The 16,247-nt window shown below is 34.6% G+C and overlaps 1 protein-coding gene across 5 annotated transcripts in view; it reads right to left on the reverse strand.

Moving 5' to 3' along the window:
- Positions 1-16,247, reverse strand: part of CDH12 (cadherin 12) — a 790,632-nt gene that overhangs the window by 581,204 nt on the left and 193,181 nt on the right. The window lies entirely within an intron of this gene.

The following is a 16,247-nucleotide window of genomic DNA, read 5'->3' on the forward strand; positions in this document are numbered from 1 at the left end:
CTCCGGTCACGCTTTAAGCCCAAAACACCAGTCTGAAGATGGCAAGTGAGACCTCGCTGAAACGTTGCAAAGACAATCTAAATCTTACATGGGAAAAGACCTGAATACAACAAGACCAGCATACTTACACCCGTGAAAATCTATGAAAACAAATATACATACACACACACACACACACACACACACACACACACACACCATGATGACAACATGTCATTGCAAGTTTGACACCCCTGTCTACATTATTTCCATAGTCCCATATAATTTTATTCATCAAATCCCAAAATCAACTTTTTCATTTCTTTCAGTTTTTCACAAAAAATCCAAAAGTGATTTGCAAGTAAAAATGAAATTTGTCAGTCTTTTATTTCATCAAGGCTGTCAATTTTGCCATCTCTGCCAATTCTACAAGTTTTACATCTATTCTCCTATTTCTAAGAATAAGAAATGTAAGAATGTCTAAGTCCTTCCAACTTTTGAGTTGCTGCTGTTATCACATATAAAAGCAAAGTTACACAAGATGTTTCCATTTGCTTATCCATTAAGCCCAAAAGAAATGCTTTGGTTTCAGTTGTAAATTTCTTTTTAAAATCTTCTACATCAAAGTACATACTTGACCCCAATATTTCCTAGCTTTGTTACATATCCACTAAATATAAGAAACAGTTATCTCAATTTATTTACATTTCCAACAAATATTTGAAATTTCTTTATAGATTTTTGACAATTTATGCAGTGTCATATAAAAATATTTTAAGATTATAATTCACTGGAAATTTCAATTCTTTTGTCCATACTTTCCCATTTGTCCAATAGTATATTACATTCAATTTTTTGACCATTTTATCATACAACGTTTAACATTTCTGTTTGCATTTTCAGTAAAAGTTTGTATATCTTAGTAATAATATGATCTTTTCCCACCCAAGAGCAGTTATTGAGACTTACGTTTTGACCTGTTATAAATTTCTTTCTGGTCCTCTGGTATCAGATTTTTTTTTTTAAGAAAACAATACATAATAAAATATGATAAGTCGTTCAAGATACTTTGGAAGACCAAAAGGGAGGCATATATCATGGCAATTTTCATCCTTAAGCAACACAGAAGAACCCGCTCTGATTTCAGAAAACCCTTATTTCAGTTGTATGTTGTGAAAGAGATAGTATTTTTCCCACAGCATACTGTTAACAGTATCCTCCCATCTGCATGTTGCCTGTATGCATTTAATTAGCTTTCTTATTGCCATCAACACCAGTAACTTCAAGAAATGTAGCCTCCTTGGGAAACCTAAATCTCTTAAGCACATGTCGGAATAGGAAAGAAAAGATAAAGTAAGACAGAGCATTTCTATCAAACTGAGAAAAAAAATACTCAAGGAAGTCTCCTGACAGATAACGAGATGATAAATTTAGTGGAATTTACAACTTAGGTAGAAAGAACATGGAAGGGAAGAAAGACAACTAACTTCTTTCTCTTTATCCCATGTGCCTTGAAAAACAAGGGAGGAAAAATGCTACAATAGAGGACAGGAAGTGGGTGCTTTAAACATGGTTAGTTGCTTAATGGGATTTGTTCCAAAACTAATCATATTATGCCCCAGAGAAGGACTGATTCTTTAATTATACAAAGTTTCCAGATTGCTGATGAACAGAGTCACAGAACTTTAACTTCACTGAGGAGAAGTCCTGCTGAGGGCAGCAATCTAAATTAAAATGTCCCCAACAGAAGGGGATTCTCTCACTTCTCAGAGTATTTGGGCCTATTGTCAAATTGTTCTTACTATTAAGAAAGCCCTGATCATTTAATGTACCCTCCCTTTCAGAATATTAGTTCTGTTCCATTTAAAATTATTTCTATCCTGCACAATAATGATATCAGCATATTTGATAAGCATTCCATTTCCTTCATCAACCAGATCCTTAATAAAGAATATTAAAGAGTATAGGATCTAGGACTATATTTTGTATTACATTGTTCCACTTTAATGAGGAACTCTTGATAAGGATTTTGATGAATTTTTGATCCACCTATGTGTCCCTTGTCAAGACATGTACCCTACACTTAATTAGCCTGCTAATTAGAATATCTGGTTGTGCTTTTTCAAATGATTTGCTGAAAACAAGGAATATTAGATTTGGAGTATTCCCACAATCTACAAAGGAAATTATTTTGGACAAGATAACTAGAAAAAATAGGATATGGTTATTCTTCAAGACTATCCTTGCTGACTTCTAGAAATTATTCTATTGTTTTTGTAATGTTCATAGATCTGGGTCTTTTTATTATCTGTTGTACAGCCTTTCCAGATTGTTATGACACACTGACTCGTTCATAGTTTTCCTAGTTTCTATTTTGAAAACACTTTTTTGAAACCTCTTCTAGCCATCTAGCTCTTCACCTATTCTTCAGAGTAACACATAAAAATTCAGTCAGATCATGGGAACTTTTTTTTTTCATTTCCCATGAATATAGTTGACTGAGGTTTAAACACATTCAATCTAAATAGGTATTCCTTGACAATGCTTCTTCCTCTTTTAAACTTTAATCCTGCCCTTTATCCTGCTTCTAACAATTGCCTATATGTCATACTGTAAGAGAAAATTTAGTCAAAATACAAACTGAATATTTTTGCTTTTCTGTTGGATTTATCTCATTTTGAACTTTAGCCTTTCTCTACAATTGTAGGCTATTATACATACTCTTTCTTGATAATATCTTTGATCAATTCCTGTATGCATCTTTTCAGTTTTTAAATCTTCACTAAACTTTTTTGTTTAGTCACATGGCTTTCTTATGCTGTCCTCCATTTTTGAATGGAAACTGTAGATCTATTGTTGGACAGTGGGGCTATGCTTACATTGATAATCCATTTATATGTTTTAATCAAAAGAATATATCATTCTGGGATTTTGAACCTTAAAGCAAGAAAGATACTGTGTAGGGTTTTATGGGGGGGAGGTGTTTGTATTATTTTTTATCATACATTTTCTTTTATTATACAACACATTTCCATTTCTGCAATGACAGTGCAATATCCGTTTCGAGTTTCTTTTGAATACACATCATATTATACACCTTAATTATAGCCATTATTCTCATAATATATACAATATAATCTTCACTTCTGCCCGTTCTATACTATTTAAAATGTAATTAAAGGTAATCTAATCATCATGATCATCATCATGATATTGCTTATATTATGCTTATATGGCACTAGCACTTAGCAAAAGCAGACTTATATACCACTTCATAGTGCTTTTACAGCCCTCTCTAAGCAGTTTACAGAGTTAGCATATTGCCCCCAACAATATAGGTCCTCATTTTACCCACCCTGGAAGGATGGAAGGATGCATCAACCTTGGGAAGGATTAAGTGTTTTGTCAAAGCACCTGGCATGCCCAAATATGGGAGGGAGCATACTGCTTCCCTTTTGCCTTTCAGCCCCAGTCCAGCAGCCTTCCAGTCAGAAAAACCATTTTTGTGTTGCTGATAAAGTCTCCCTTCATTTATTTACCAGCAAAAATGCAACACACACACACACACACACACATACCTACATACATACATTCACACACACACACACACACACACACACATATACACACGTGTACGTACACACACACAGTTTCCCGGAAAATAAGACCTCTCTGAATAATAAGCACAATTGGGTTTTTGAGTACGTGCACTAAATTAAGCCCTCCCCGAAAATATTGCAACATAGCAGCAGCCATGAGGTGACCACGCTCGCCACCTCCTGCACCTCAAAAATAATAAGACATCTCTAAAAATAAGGCCAAGTCAAAAGAAAATAAGACCTGTCTTATTTTTGGGAAAACATAGTATATATATTCAACCTATTCATGTAACCTATTCTTAGCTTCTTTTTCAATTATCTTCAGCTGTGCCATAACTGCAGTGAACAAGCAGCCTTTGCTGTTCTTTCCCAGGATGAAATAGTAAATAAAACCTGATTTCATATGGATTTTCTGGAATTAAAGGGGAGAAGTGAATGACAGAGATGAATGTTTTGCACTTTATAGAATATTTAAATGAGCTAACAGGTCAAAATTAGGGTAGCTATAAATGTCCTACCCATTTATTTCTAATGGATAAAACAACATTTAGCTTTGTTCCAAGTTGTCAGAGTCATCAATCTACTGTAAACATGTCTGCCTGAAGTGAATGAAATAAGGCATAGTTTCAAGCAACCAGTCTTCTTTCATAACAAGATCCCATTTATATTTGATCACCTCCTCATGAAAATTACATGGACTACATGGTTCACCTTGGTTCAAGATAATACTACCATTGTCTTTCATCATAAAACATAAAACATAATTCAGAATTGTCATTTCACAATCTCAACTTTTAAACTATGTGCCAAGATGTAAAAGATATTTAGATCTTACTCTCCATATAGTAGACTTTTTCAGTCCTAGATTTTGTTACAGTGGGCCAATTTTTGCAGTATTAGAATGGTAAACAATATAGAACGTACAAATTTAATTTTTCTAATGCTCAGTCTCATGCCTTTTCACTGTCCATCAATTTATGGTGCATTCATAACCCATTGGCTTCTATATTTGCTATATTATATACTGACATACAGATAGATAGATAGATAGATAGATAGATAGATAGATAGATAGATAGATAGATAGATAGATAGATGATAGATAGATAGATAGATAGATGATAGATAGATAGATAGATATAGATATAGATATAGATATAGATATAGATATAGACAGACAGACGTAGATGTAGATATAGATATAGATATATAGATATAGATATAGATATATAGGATTTCCTTTTATAAATGCATTTTGTTAATTGTCATTTCATACTTGATTTGTTTTTTATCAGGAACCCAGGTTTATTTCTTAATCAACAAGAAAACATATCATTTCTGTTGCCTTACATTTCTAAATTGTCAAACCTTGGAACTTTATATTTTGCTTTTTATTGTCAGTTCTCTGAACTTTATATTTCTTGTTACATCAAGAATTCTGTGAAAATGAGTTTACAGGTAAGGACTGATTATGGAATCAATCCATTAGTGGGGATCAGTAATGCGATAGAATTGTTAGGAAGAAGCTAGTTTCTGACTGACAAATGTCTCTCTGGATAAAGAGAGAGTTTAGTGATTATCCTTTTTTTATCTCTGGAAAAGCTGCTCATCCCAAGAAGATGGCAGGAATTGACTTTCTTGTGGTGAACCATTAGTAAAGTGGCTTCAGAACTATTAAATATTCAGAGTGAAGCAAATAGGCTTCACTCAGGTTCACCATTCCTGCAGGAAACTAGATTGAATCTGATTAGTTGAGCCGTCTATATAAAGGCAAGCTGTCATATAGACAAGTTGCTGGATTGTACATAGTTGCCAAATAAAGAGTTGTTTGTTGTTGAAGCCTGAGTCCTGTCTCTTCCATTTGAGTGGCAAAGGCCACACTTTCTTAAACATTTTTGAATTTTATTAAGTTATAGCCTAAGAATGACATTCTGAATGGCAGTGAAGATCAACAGCTCTGGGTAAGGGTCTTCTTTTTGAAAGTAAAAGTAGAGAATAGAAATAGAAAGTTTAAATGGATAAAGGGGCAGTACCGTATTTTTGGAGTGTAAGACGTACCTTTTTCCCTCAAAAAAGAGGCTGAAAATCTGAGTGCGTCTTATACACTGAATACAGCATTTTTTGCCTCCTGAAACTCCACCCAATGAGTGAAAAATGGGCTGTTTTTTGCTTAATTTTGTCCCCCCCCCAGCCCCCAGGAGTACTCTATAAGCGTCCTAAAGGCTATGCATGCAATTTCTTTGACAAAAAAACGGGCCCGTTTTTGTGGAAAATGGGCCGTGTTTTGCTCATTTTGGCCCACCCCACCCCCAGGAGCACTCTGCAAGCCCCTATTCATGCCTTTTTTGGGAATAAAACAGGCCCATTTTCATGAAAAATGGGTCATTTTTGGAGGTTTGCAGAGTGCAAAAACTTTTTTTTTAATTTGCCTCTTCAAAACCTTGGTGTATTTTATACTCCGGTGCGTCTTGTACTCTGAAAAATACAGTATATATATAGTATATTTTCTATATATATAGAAAATACTTTTGGAAATAAAATTAGTTAGACTATCAGACCTCCATGGGAAGGCTGACAGTTTATTTTTAAGAAGTAATTGATGGAATTTATAAAACATGATAAGAATAATATGAGCTAAACTATGAGACCCTAACTGTAGAGAGCCATTTGGATATCAAGTGTTAAAGATAGGGACTAGCAAAATATTTTTTTAAAAGAGAAACCTGTCTACGTTTTCACTAAAGCAATGGGCATAATTTCCCATAATGGTAACCATAAGAAAAGCTGATAAATCAGGGAAGGCAGGGCTGACGTCACTACAACACAACAGGCAATCTTGGAGCTCCAGGATTGCTGTTGATATCTCTGTTGCTGGATGGTCATTTTGGGCCTAAACCATCCCGAAGAGACGGTGATAGAGAAGAGCATGTCCTGCTGATCTCAGGGACATTGCAAAGTCCCTGATTGATCCAGGAGAAAGCTCTTTTTGCCAGCTACAAGAGAAGCAGCCATTTTCAAGCTGAATAAGGTTGGGATAGACCCCTGAACGGAAGCTGAGCAGGAGAGAGTGTATGTCAGAATTGGTGAGATAAATTTTACTTTTAGATAACACCCAAAAAGATTTAGAGTAAAGTTAAAACTGAAGACAAAAGAGAGCAAGCGGTGGATTAGCCTGAATTAAAACTATTGTGTTATCTTTTTTTCTTAAAGTTTGTTTCCTTTTTATGGATGAAATTTTTACAAATGCCTCTTACTTTTTGAATTGGACTGGTCTCTTTTCCCCTTTTTTTTCATTTTTTGTATTTGTGGATTAAGGATTCCTTTCTTATCTTTTCTCCAATGCATGGCAGAATTGTCCTTTTTAACCATTTTTTTCTTAACTCAAAGAATAGCTTAAAGAGAGACCTAAAAGCAGAGGAAAAAGAAGTAACACTGCCATCTAGAGACTGGAGGCTTGGAAATATTGGTTTTTTTTTAAAATATTTGACATATACCTCATGCTTCAAGGTTTCAGAATTTGTCTATTGAAAGAATAGTGGGAAGAGTACAGTTTGTTTACACAGGTGCTCTTCTGGAATATTATCAGTAGCTGGACTGTAGTAAAGAGAAAGCCTTGACTTGAAAGATTATAGTGAATTTATTTGAAATCTAGTCAAAGGCCTTGGATGTCCTAGCGGCAGTGTTTACAACCTGGAAAAATGGTGCAATATGAAGAAAAAGAGGAAATAACTTCGCAAAATTTATGCTAGAAATTCAAAAAGTCCTAACAAGCATAGAAAGAATTGAAAATAATCTGGTGATTATAGAACAAAGAACAGAAAGAATGGAGGGAACAGTTGAGGATATTGATGAAACAATGATGAAATTTGAAGATAGAGCTCAAAAAATTGCAGAAAAATATGAAGAAAGTGACAAGAAAATTGTTGATACTGACAGCAAACCTGAGTGAAGGGAAATGATACGTATGGAATACTGAAAGAAGAGGTAGATGAACTGGATCTCTATCTCATGCTTCAAAACATAGATGAAGAAAGGGGAGAAAACTTGGCAGAAACAATGAGAGTATCTATGGCAGTAGTACCAGTGATAATCAAAGGCAAGCTGATGAAAGGAAAAGATGGAGAGTTTCGAGTCTTTACAAAATATGCAATGAACAACTAGTTGCCAAGAGAAATTCACATAAGACTTATTAAGAAAACATCTAGAATACAGATTTTACAAATGGCAAGATATATTGGACTGCACTACTACTGGAAGGATACAGGATGATGAAATGAAATGTCACAATAAAATTAAGTTAAACTGAGTTAAATGTTGAGTATTATGTATAAGACAAAGTAATAATAGTTATAGTCAAATAAATGATTAATAATGATAATAATGCATTTATATATACTAGATTGATATATGGAATTTTATATAAGCTGTAAATGAGGACCATAGAGATGATGTGGAAAATCCTTTTTTTAATAAAAAATAAACAATTCTATATAGAATAGAATGCAAAGATGTAACCATTGGATGAGTCCAGGATGATGTAATGAAATGTCATAATATAAAAAGGATGTAATAATAGCTATATTCAATGAATGTTTAATAATCATAATAATTGTATGCATATATATTAGATTGATGATATGAGCAATGGAATATGCGAAAATGAGTAAGTTGACATATGAAATTAGAAAACAAGATGATAAACAATTTTATAGGACATGGGATATATTTAATTAGTGGTTAGATTAAAATAATAATATGGAATTGAAAATTTATTAGAGAATGTTACCAACACCAAAATAGTAGAATGATTTAAAATAGGATATTAAAAAAAAAACCTTATTATTGGACATTCTGAAGATGATGTAGCAAATTATTTTAATATAAATGAACCCATATTTAGAATACCTTGTTTAAAATGAAGAACTAATAGTGACAGTCAAACAAATGAAGTACTACAATAATAATGTATACAAATATACTTGATTGACAATATGTGACTTTATATAAAATTGAAGGGATGACTACGGAAAGGATGCACAAAAACCTTGTAACCAATCCACACACTGTACAGAATGGAAGATGTTTTTATGTTACGTGTTTTGTTTGTTTATGTTTGTTTTAAAAAATAACACACACACACACACACACACACACACACATATATATATATAATCTGAAAAGCTGATAAATCAGGAGAAGAATATGGGCTTCATTACAACAGTTAATGGCTTAGGGCACATTTCATGAAATTTACTGCAAATTTTTGAATAATTTATCAATAAAATGGAGAAGGATTTTCAGAAATTAAAAAAGGTGTGAAACTAGAAATTTAAGATGATTGAAGAATCTGTAGGGCAAGTGGCTACAGACTTAAAACAAATTACTGATAAAATTATGGTTATGGAAAGTAAGACAGAAGTTATAAACAGAGAGATGGTGCAGATTTGGACAACTTGGTATTACTGACATTGAAAAAGATTTTTGCTTAAGATCTAGAACAATTCCAGAACAACACAGAAAATAATTCAGATAAAATTTTGTCTCTATTTTTTTAAAAATGAAAGATGTAACAGTAAAACAGAAATGTTTTATAGGGAAGGCTATACATGGTGGAGGATGCAGATGTAATTGTATTTAAGGACATTCCAATTAGAATACTACACAATAGAAAACAGTATTTTTTTCTGACAGTTCAATTTAAACAGAAGAAAACTCCATTTAGATGAAATAAGTTCGAAGGTGTGATTTTTACTTTTAAACAACAAAGTTTCAGACTGAACTTTGTGGAAAAAGGAAGAAATTTTGGGAGGAAATTTAATGAAGACCTGAAGTAAATACAATAAGAAGTATTTTTTTATAACATCAAACAAATTGTACAACGCATACTGAAGAGAATTCCACATTGAATTCCAGAAGTTTTGTATTTTAAAAAGTATTGAATTAACTGTGGATTATAAATTGTTAGTGTGAACAAATGCTCTCAAAACAAGGGGGGGGGGAATCATTATTTGCAAAAAATAAAAAAATGTTATTTGCTTACAAGAAACACATTTTAGGAAAAAAAGATGAAAAATATTTAAGTCACTAAAAAACTTGGGGAATAGTTTTTTCTTTCTTTTATTTTCTTCAACCTTTTTTTCTTTTGCATATTTTTTGCTATTTCTTTTTTCTTCTGTTATAATAGCTTGTATTTGCTTTTTTTAAAAAGAAGTTTTAATAAAAATCTTACACACACACACACACACACATACAGAGTATATATAAGAACCTTGTGAAAGTAAATGTGTTGATTTTTTTTAAATAATTGCAAACATCATATCCCTAGATTGTCTTTTCTAACAAAGGACTGAAAAGTAGACAAAGTGATATCATTTTTAAAAGAAAGAATCCAAAGTAATCTAGAAAACGGAAGCAGGCTGAGGTCCTAGGTATATGTTGGAAAAATTATTTTTTAAAAATTGCAAGTATTGCTGTAGAGAATCAACACAGCTTTAAAAAAAAACAGGTATATATTTTGCTGACCTTTAAAAATATTTTAATCCCCTCAGCACACATTTCTAACTTCAATCATATAGCATATTGGATTTAGGCTTTTCAAAAATTTCTGATAAGGTTACTGAACAAAATAAACAATCTTGGGATAAAACGTTCCCTAATGGGATTTTAACTGGTTAAAAAAAAAAACAGAATAGGAACAAATGAGCAATTACATAAATGGAAAGTGAGGACCGTAATGTTCTGTCCTGATATCCTATGTTTTTTTTTTTTTTAATTTGTATGGTAACAATCCAGATTTAGAGTGAACAGTGAGAAGTTGCTGATAACATGACAGCATTTAAATAAGAGATTTTGTAAAAAAAAAACTACCAAAATATCATCAAACTGAGGAAAAAGAATATCGAAATATCAAATTAGACTTAATATGGACTTAGTAAGTCTTAATAGGACCTAATAAGTCTAAAAAGACTGGCTGAGTCTTTTCCCCGTTGTTTTTACCCATTCAATCCAGTGTGGCAGGATGGGCATGTTCTAGGTTCAGTTGACCAGAGAATACCACCTGCAGGGTTTAGGAGACATGCCTTTTCTGCCATAGTGATCGGGTAAAGGAAGGCACAAGAGGCTAGCGATAACAGCTCTTTATTTAAGTACGTGCAGACATCCACTGGCAAGATGGTCAGACAGCCCCCCTTTTTAAATGGTAGCTGTCCCGCCTTTCAGCCAATCAGGTTCCCCTTCGTTCTCGCTGGCAACAGAGGACCTGAGTGGAGACTTCCATTGTCTAGCAGCACTAGAGGGGGAAGTATCTAACAGTGCCTTCCCTATGAAACATCCTGTCTCAAGAAATAAGAATGGCCACAATCTTTCTGGACTTTTGTAAGGCCCTAAAGACCAGGTTACGTGCCCAAGTATGTGAAAGGTCCCACCTTACGTTAACAACCAAGGGTTGCAACTTTCTTCTTGGCTGCCCTGTGCATTTTAATTCTTATCACCACCATCATTTCAGCATTGTCTATCCATTGCAGGATGAAGTGTGTGTGTGTGTGTGTGTGTGTGTGCGCGTGTGTGTGTGTGTAAACATGAATATATGCATTTCAATTTCCCAAGCTCTGTTGTAGAATATTTCTACACCAGAGGAAAACATTATGCATTAGAGCCTGCCTGATTTAAAATGGAAAAATGCTGCAATTATGGCAGTTAAATTGTATGCAGATATAACACCTTTATATACTTCACAAATCCGAGGTATAAGAGAAAGGTTATGGAAAGGTTCATGAGGATACACTCTGTATGATATTCAGTCTTAATTAAACTAAAATCTAAAGAGCACTAATGATGTCATTTTGGGTTTGGGATGATACCAGATGGATTGTGGGAACTTCAATTGAAATGTCCTGCAAGAGTTTGAAGGATAATTCTCTCTATCAGATATGATAGAGCCCATGTGGCAGAGTAAGCCAGACAGATCAAGACTTTTTTCAATCCTACTTTTTTGGGGAAATAATTTTATCTTGCCTTGCCCTTTGAAATCTGTTTCAGCAGGTTGGTAAACTCTCCAAAACAATGCTGGAATGATGTAAATCCCACCCACCCACCCCCAATCCTAGATTATTCTCCCAAAGTCCTCTATTCAGATGGCAATCCTCTTGGAACAAATTCCCTTAAAAGAAGTATTTATTTCAAATCCGATGACTAAACTAGGATTATTCTATAATGCAGTGAAGGTGGAAATAGTATCTTATTTTGCCTCAAACTATTCCTTGAATTAAGATTAGCCCTTAGCAGTTTGAGCTTTGGGCCTCTCATACTAATAGTGCAAAGCTGTGTACACTTTCTTAGCAATATGATGCTTTGAGTTCATTAGATTTACCCTCAAGTATGTCTCAATGCAACGTTCGCTGTTAAGTATGATAAGACTTGTGGTTAGAACCCTCAGACTCTGGAAAATTAGATATTTAATGGGGTTGCACTTTTCCCAAAAGTATAAATGAATTTGGAGTTGAAACGTGTTGAAGTGTGCTGAACTATGCTGGGCTGGAGAAAGGTAGACATCTTGCCTTTCCTGGCTGAATGAGCCTCCTCCTTTTAAGTGAATAATGTTGACTCTGTGGTCATATAAACTCCCTTCCTACAAATGGTTCCTTATATTATGTATACAAGAAATGTCATATTCCTGGAACTCAGCTAGTTTAGTATTATCAACCAGTGCAGACTTTTAACAGGAGTGGTTGCCTTTATCTGCAACATACTACTGTGTGTTCTTTCCAGGTAATTCTGGAGCTGGCTGTCAAAAGTTGATGCTCAATATTCTTTGATCCTTAGTACCTCACATACACACTCTCACACCATGCCTTAAAACTAACTTCAAGATAAATAAAAAATCACACCATGAAAATTTTGGTCAATAGCACACAAAAGTATGCTGGCATGAGATTACTAAATCATTTGCTGTTGAGGATATGACAGCTTTCATCATAATCTGAAGCCCTGTTCAGAATTTATAGAAAATAAAGGCTCTAGTAACTACAGTCTAGTTAAGTTTCTTTCATTTCTAATTCCAGTTTCTATAATTCCTATAATAGGGCTCGTGACTGCTCCAGTATATTCCCCACTATCTTTCCCAATTTGAAAGGCTTCCATAGCAGATGGATCATCATAGAAATGTTCCTCATGAGAAAAAAAGATAACTGCTGATCTAAGCATGCTAGGAACTTTTTTTTACTTCATCTGTATAATTAAGGCATTTGGGAACTGTTGAAAGGCCTAGGTTGGCTTACTTCACTGTGACTAATTGATTGGATGAAACATAACTGGCCACACATCTTGCTATCAGACATCATGAGATATTAAGCATTGATGGAGCAATTTTGTTGAAAAGGGTTTGCAGAAAAATGTGGAGAGGGGAGGTTTCTTCAAATCTGATTCTCAAAAATATGCCGAGTTGGACTGTTAATTTGTGATATCGATAAGCTTGAAATTCACTTATTAAGTGATGCACATAGCTTCAGTGGATTTACAGAATAAATCTGCTTGCTATAATTATACATGCACAACATTAGAATATCTGATGTAATTTTCTGTCTTCCTGCCAGAATTAATAACCATCTACAGATCCTTGCTATTCTCCAATGCAACTAGGGTCATAACTTTTGTAGGATAAACATTTACTTTGTCAGCAAATGAACCAGTTCACACTGGTGAAATAATCAAGGTGTTTAAAGATGTAGTATTTAAAGATGTACTATTTTTTTCAATATTTGTATCTTATCTAATCACCTTGAAATTGTTTGTCCTTATTCAGATTCAAATTGCCTCAAGACAATGGAATAGGACATCAACAGCATCATTTGGGTGGCCTGGGAGTTGAGATTACAATTGGGTTTTATCAGCATACTGATGGGATCTAACTCTGGACTCATAGATTATTTTAACCAGCAGTTTTATATAGAAGTTAAGCAAAAGAATAGTGAGCCCTTAGGCATCCCACAACATGATGAAGTTACTTGTTAGGGTAATGACATGCCTGCAAGAAAACAATCAAGTTCAGAGGGTACCAAGGACCTCTCATCTCAAATTTTCCCCACTCCTGTCAAGTCAAACTAGAAGTGATCATAGAGGAAGGAGAATTACCACAACATATTCTTCTACTCCAGTGGTGAAATTCATTTTTTTTTTACTACTGGTTCTGGGGGTGTGGCTTGGTGGGTGTGGCAGGGGGAAGGATACTGCAAAATCTCCATTCCCACCCACTCTGGGGCCAGCCAGAGGTGGTATTTGCCGGTTCTCTGAACTACTCAAAATCTCTGCTACTGGTTCTCCAGTACCTGTCAGAACCTGCCGAATTTCACCCCTGCTCCCAATCTTTTCAATCAGTCCAGAAGGATATGATTTGAAAGCTGATGAGAGATAAATACGAATCAGAATTTCTCCCCACCCCCTATTTTTGGAGTTTTTTTTAATTGAATAAAATAAAAAGTTTATATATTTTTAAAAAGGATCATGATGGGTGCACCCCCTTACCTTGGTTCTTCCAAAGGTCATCAACAATCAATGCTTTCTCAGTAGTATGCCCAAGAATGGAGCCCAAATGAAATGGGTTGAAATAATACATTTCTTCCAGGATTCTCTGCAGTTGCCAACCATAGCTATTCAATGACTGTCCAGAATTGGTGGGTCCAGTGATGTCTTGAGGTCTGGATACTATGGGCTTGATGGTGGGACAACTTTCAAATAGTAGTCCCAAGAATCCTGAATCCCTACCTCTCAATGGCCAAAAGAAGCAAATAACTACAACTGTCAAACTAGTTGGTCATGTATGTGCACATAGACACATACATCGCCAGCACACCTATATTTAATCCATCTTACCCTCCAAAGCTTGCTGCACTAACGTACACTTGTTCCTAACCAGAATAGTGCCAAACTGTCAGTGTTGATGTCACAATACAAATTAAGTCATTTATTACTGTTGTCATGAGGTTGCACTCAGGTCCATAAGGATCAGTCTACATTATGACATAATGCATGATTTCTCCCCCCCCCTCCCCTGTTTGATTCCTAAGGTTAGCTGATCAACTGCCACTCATCCTATTACAAGGCTGGAGAATGGCACCACTTAGAATCATTATTGACTTGAGAAGAACTCTGTAGGACAGGGGTGTCAAACTCATGTCGTTGTGGCGGCATCACGTGACATAGTGGGACTTTTTTCCGCTTCGCTAAACTGGGTGTGGGTGTGGCCAGCACATGATGCATCTGGCCTTTGGGCTGGGAGTTTGACAGCCCTGCTGTAGGATTGGCAAGCCCTTCTTGCCAATATTACAGATAAACAGCTCTGGCTTTAGAAAGAAAAGAATCAACAAATGTATTCATGGGATCCAGATGAGATGCTTATTAAATATGTGATTTTTTTTTCAAAAATGTGAAGTTGTCTTCCAAGGTTTGACACCTGGGTTGCTCCACTACAGCTATTCTGTAGAATGTGCTTAAGAAAATATGGGCCAGTTTTAGATACTTATAGATGTCCCTTGCTGCCTTGAACATTTTGAAGAGAAACTTTCTGAACTGAATGTCTTATGTTATGTCTTATGTCAGATGTTCCTACAAAGATTGCAATCTGTTAGAAGTTCTACAGTTCTATAATTAGACATTCTTACACGCTATCACTGCAGTTCCTATATGTGTTCTACAATATGCCTTGTAGAACCTTTTTCAATGAGGATACAACCTTCATTTCTTTCTCTTTTTCCCCAGCCTGTTGGCTTGAAGTAAGCTGTTCTATAAATTCTAACTGAGCAAAGTAGTTAAATAAGCAGCTTTGGTTTTACTGATTTTCTTTTGAATTCTTCATTGTGTTGTATCATGGAAAAGCTAAGAGAACAATTAATATATCTTGTGAGCCTACCAGAACATACTCGCTGTCCAGCATGTCTTGTATAATGTTCTTAGAACAAGTTTACTATCCTTCCTTCCCACCCAGTATTTTTGTGCCAAAATGTATTTATTTATAATAAAACATCTGTGGTGTCCTTCAAACTACTCAAGACATCTGACCCAAAATATGTTTCATTCTTTCTTTGGCACTGTTAATAGAAGGACACCATAATACCCTTTATTTTCCTCTGTGACTCCAGGAAAGTGGAATTAGCTCATTTTCTTTTACATTGTCCCTTGTATAGTGAATTATAAATGTTTGTGCTATAAGTCTTACCTGGAAGAAAACTTATTACTCATTTAATTTCATTTGATTAGACTATAATAATGCAGTCAAATTATACCATTGCTTGTCCTACGTATTGGCTTCTGGTAAAAACAAACATGATAAACTTGGACATTTGGATATATTTATGTATAAAAAATAATACATTTTTAAAAACAGCTGTGTTATATGGTTCTCTGTTGCTGTGCTAAATTTTATCTGGCTAACTGCTTAACTAATATTATCCATAATTGTATATATTATAAGGAAAATGAAAAAAACTATGTGGGATGGTTTTTAGGGATGTTTTTTTTTTGGAGGGACGCTTATCTACCATTACTAATAAGTTCCAAAGTGTCAAAGTCTGTTCATGATGTAGCAGCTCAGCTGCCAGAATCTACTTAAAAGGCCACACAGATCTTCAAAGGGCACTTTGTTTGAAGCTTTGTTAAGTGCTTTTTTGGAGTAACGCT

This window comes from Natrix helvetica (genome assembly GCF_964273705.1).
Source record: "Natrix helvetica genome assembly, chromosome: 4".
Classification (NCBI taxonomy): domain Eukaryota; kingdom Metazoa; phylum Chordata; class Lepidosauria; order Squamata; family Natricidae; genus Natrix; species Natrix helvetica.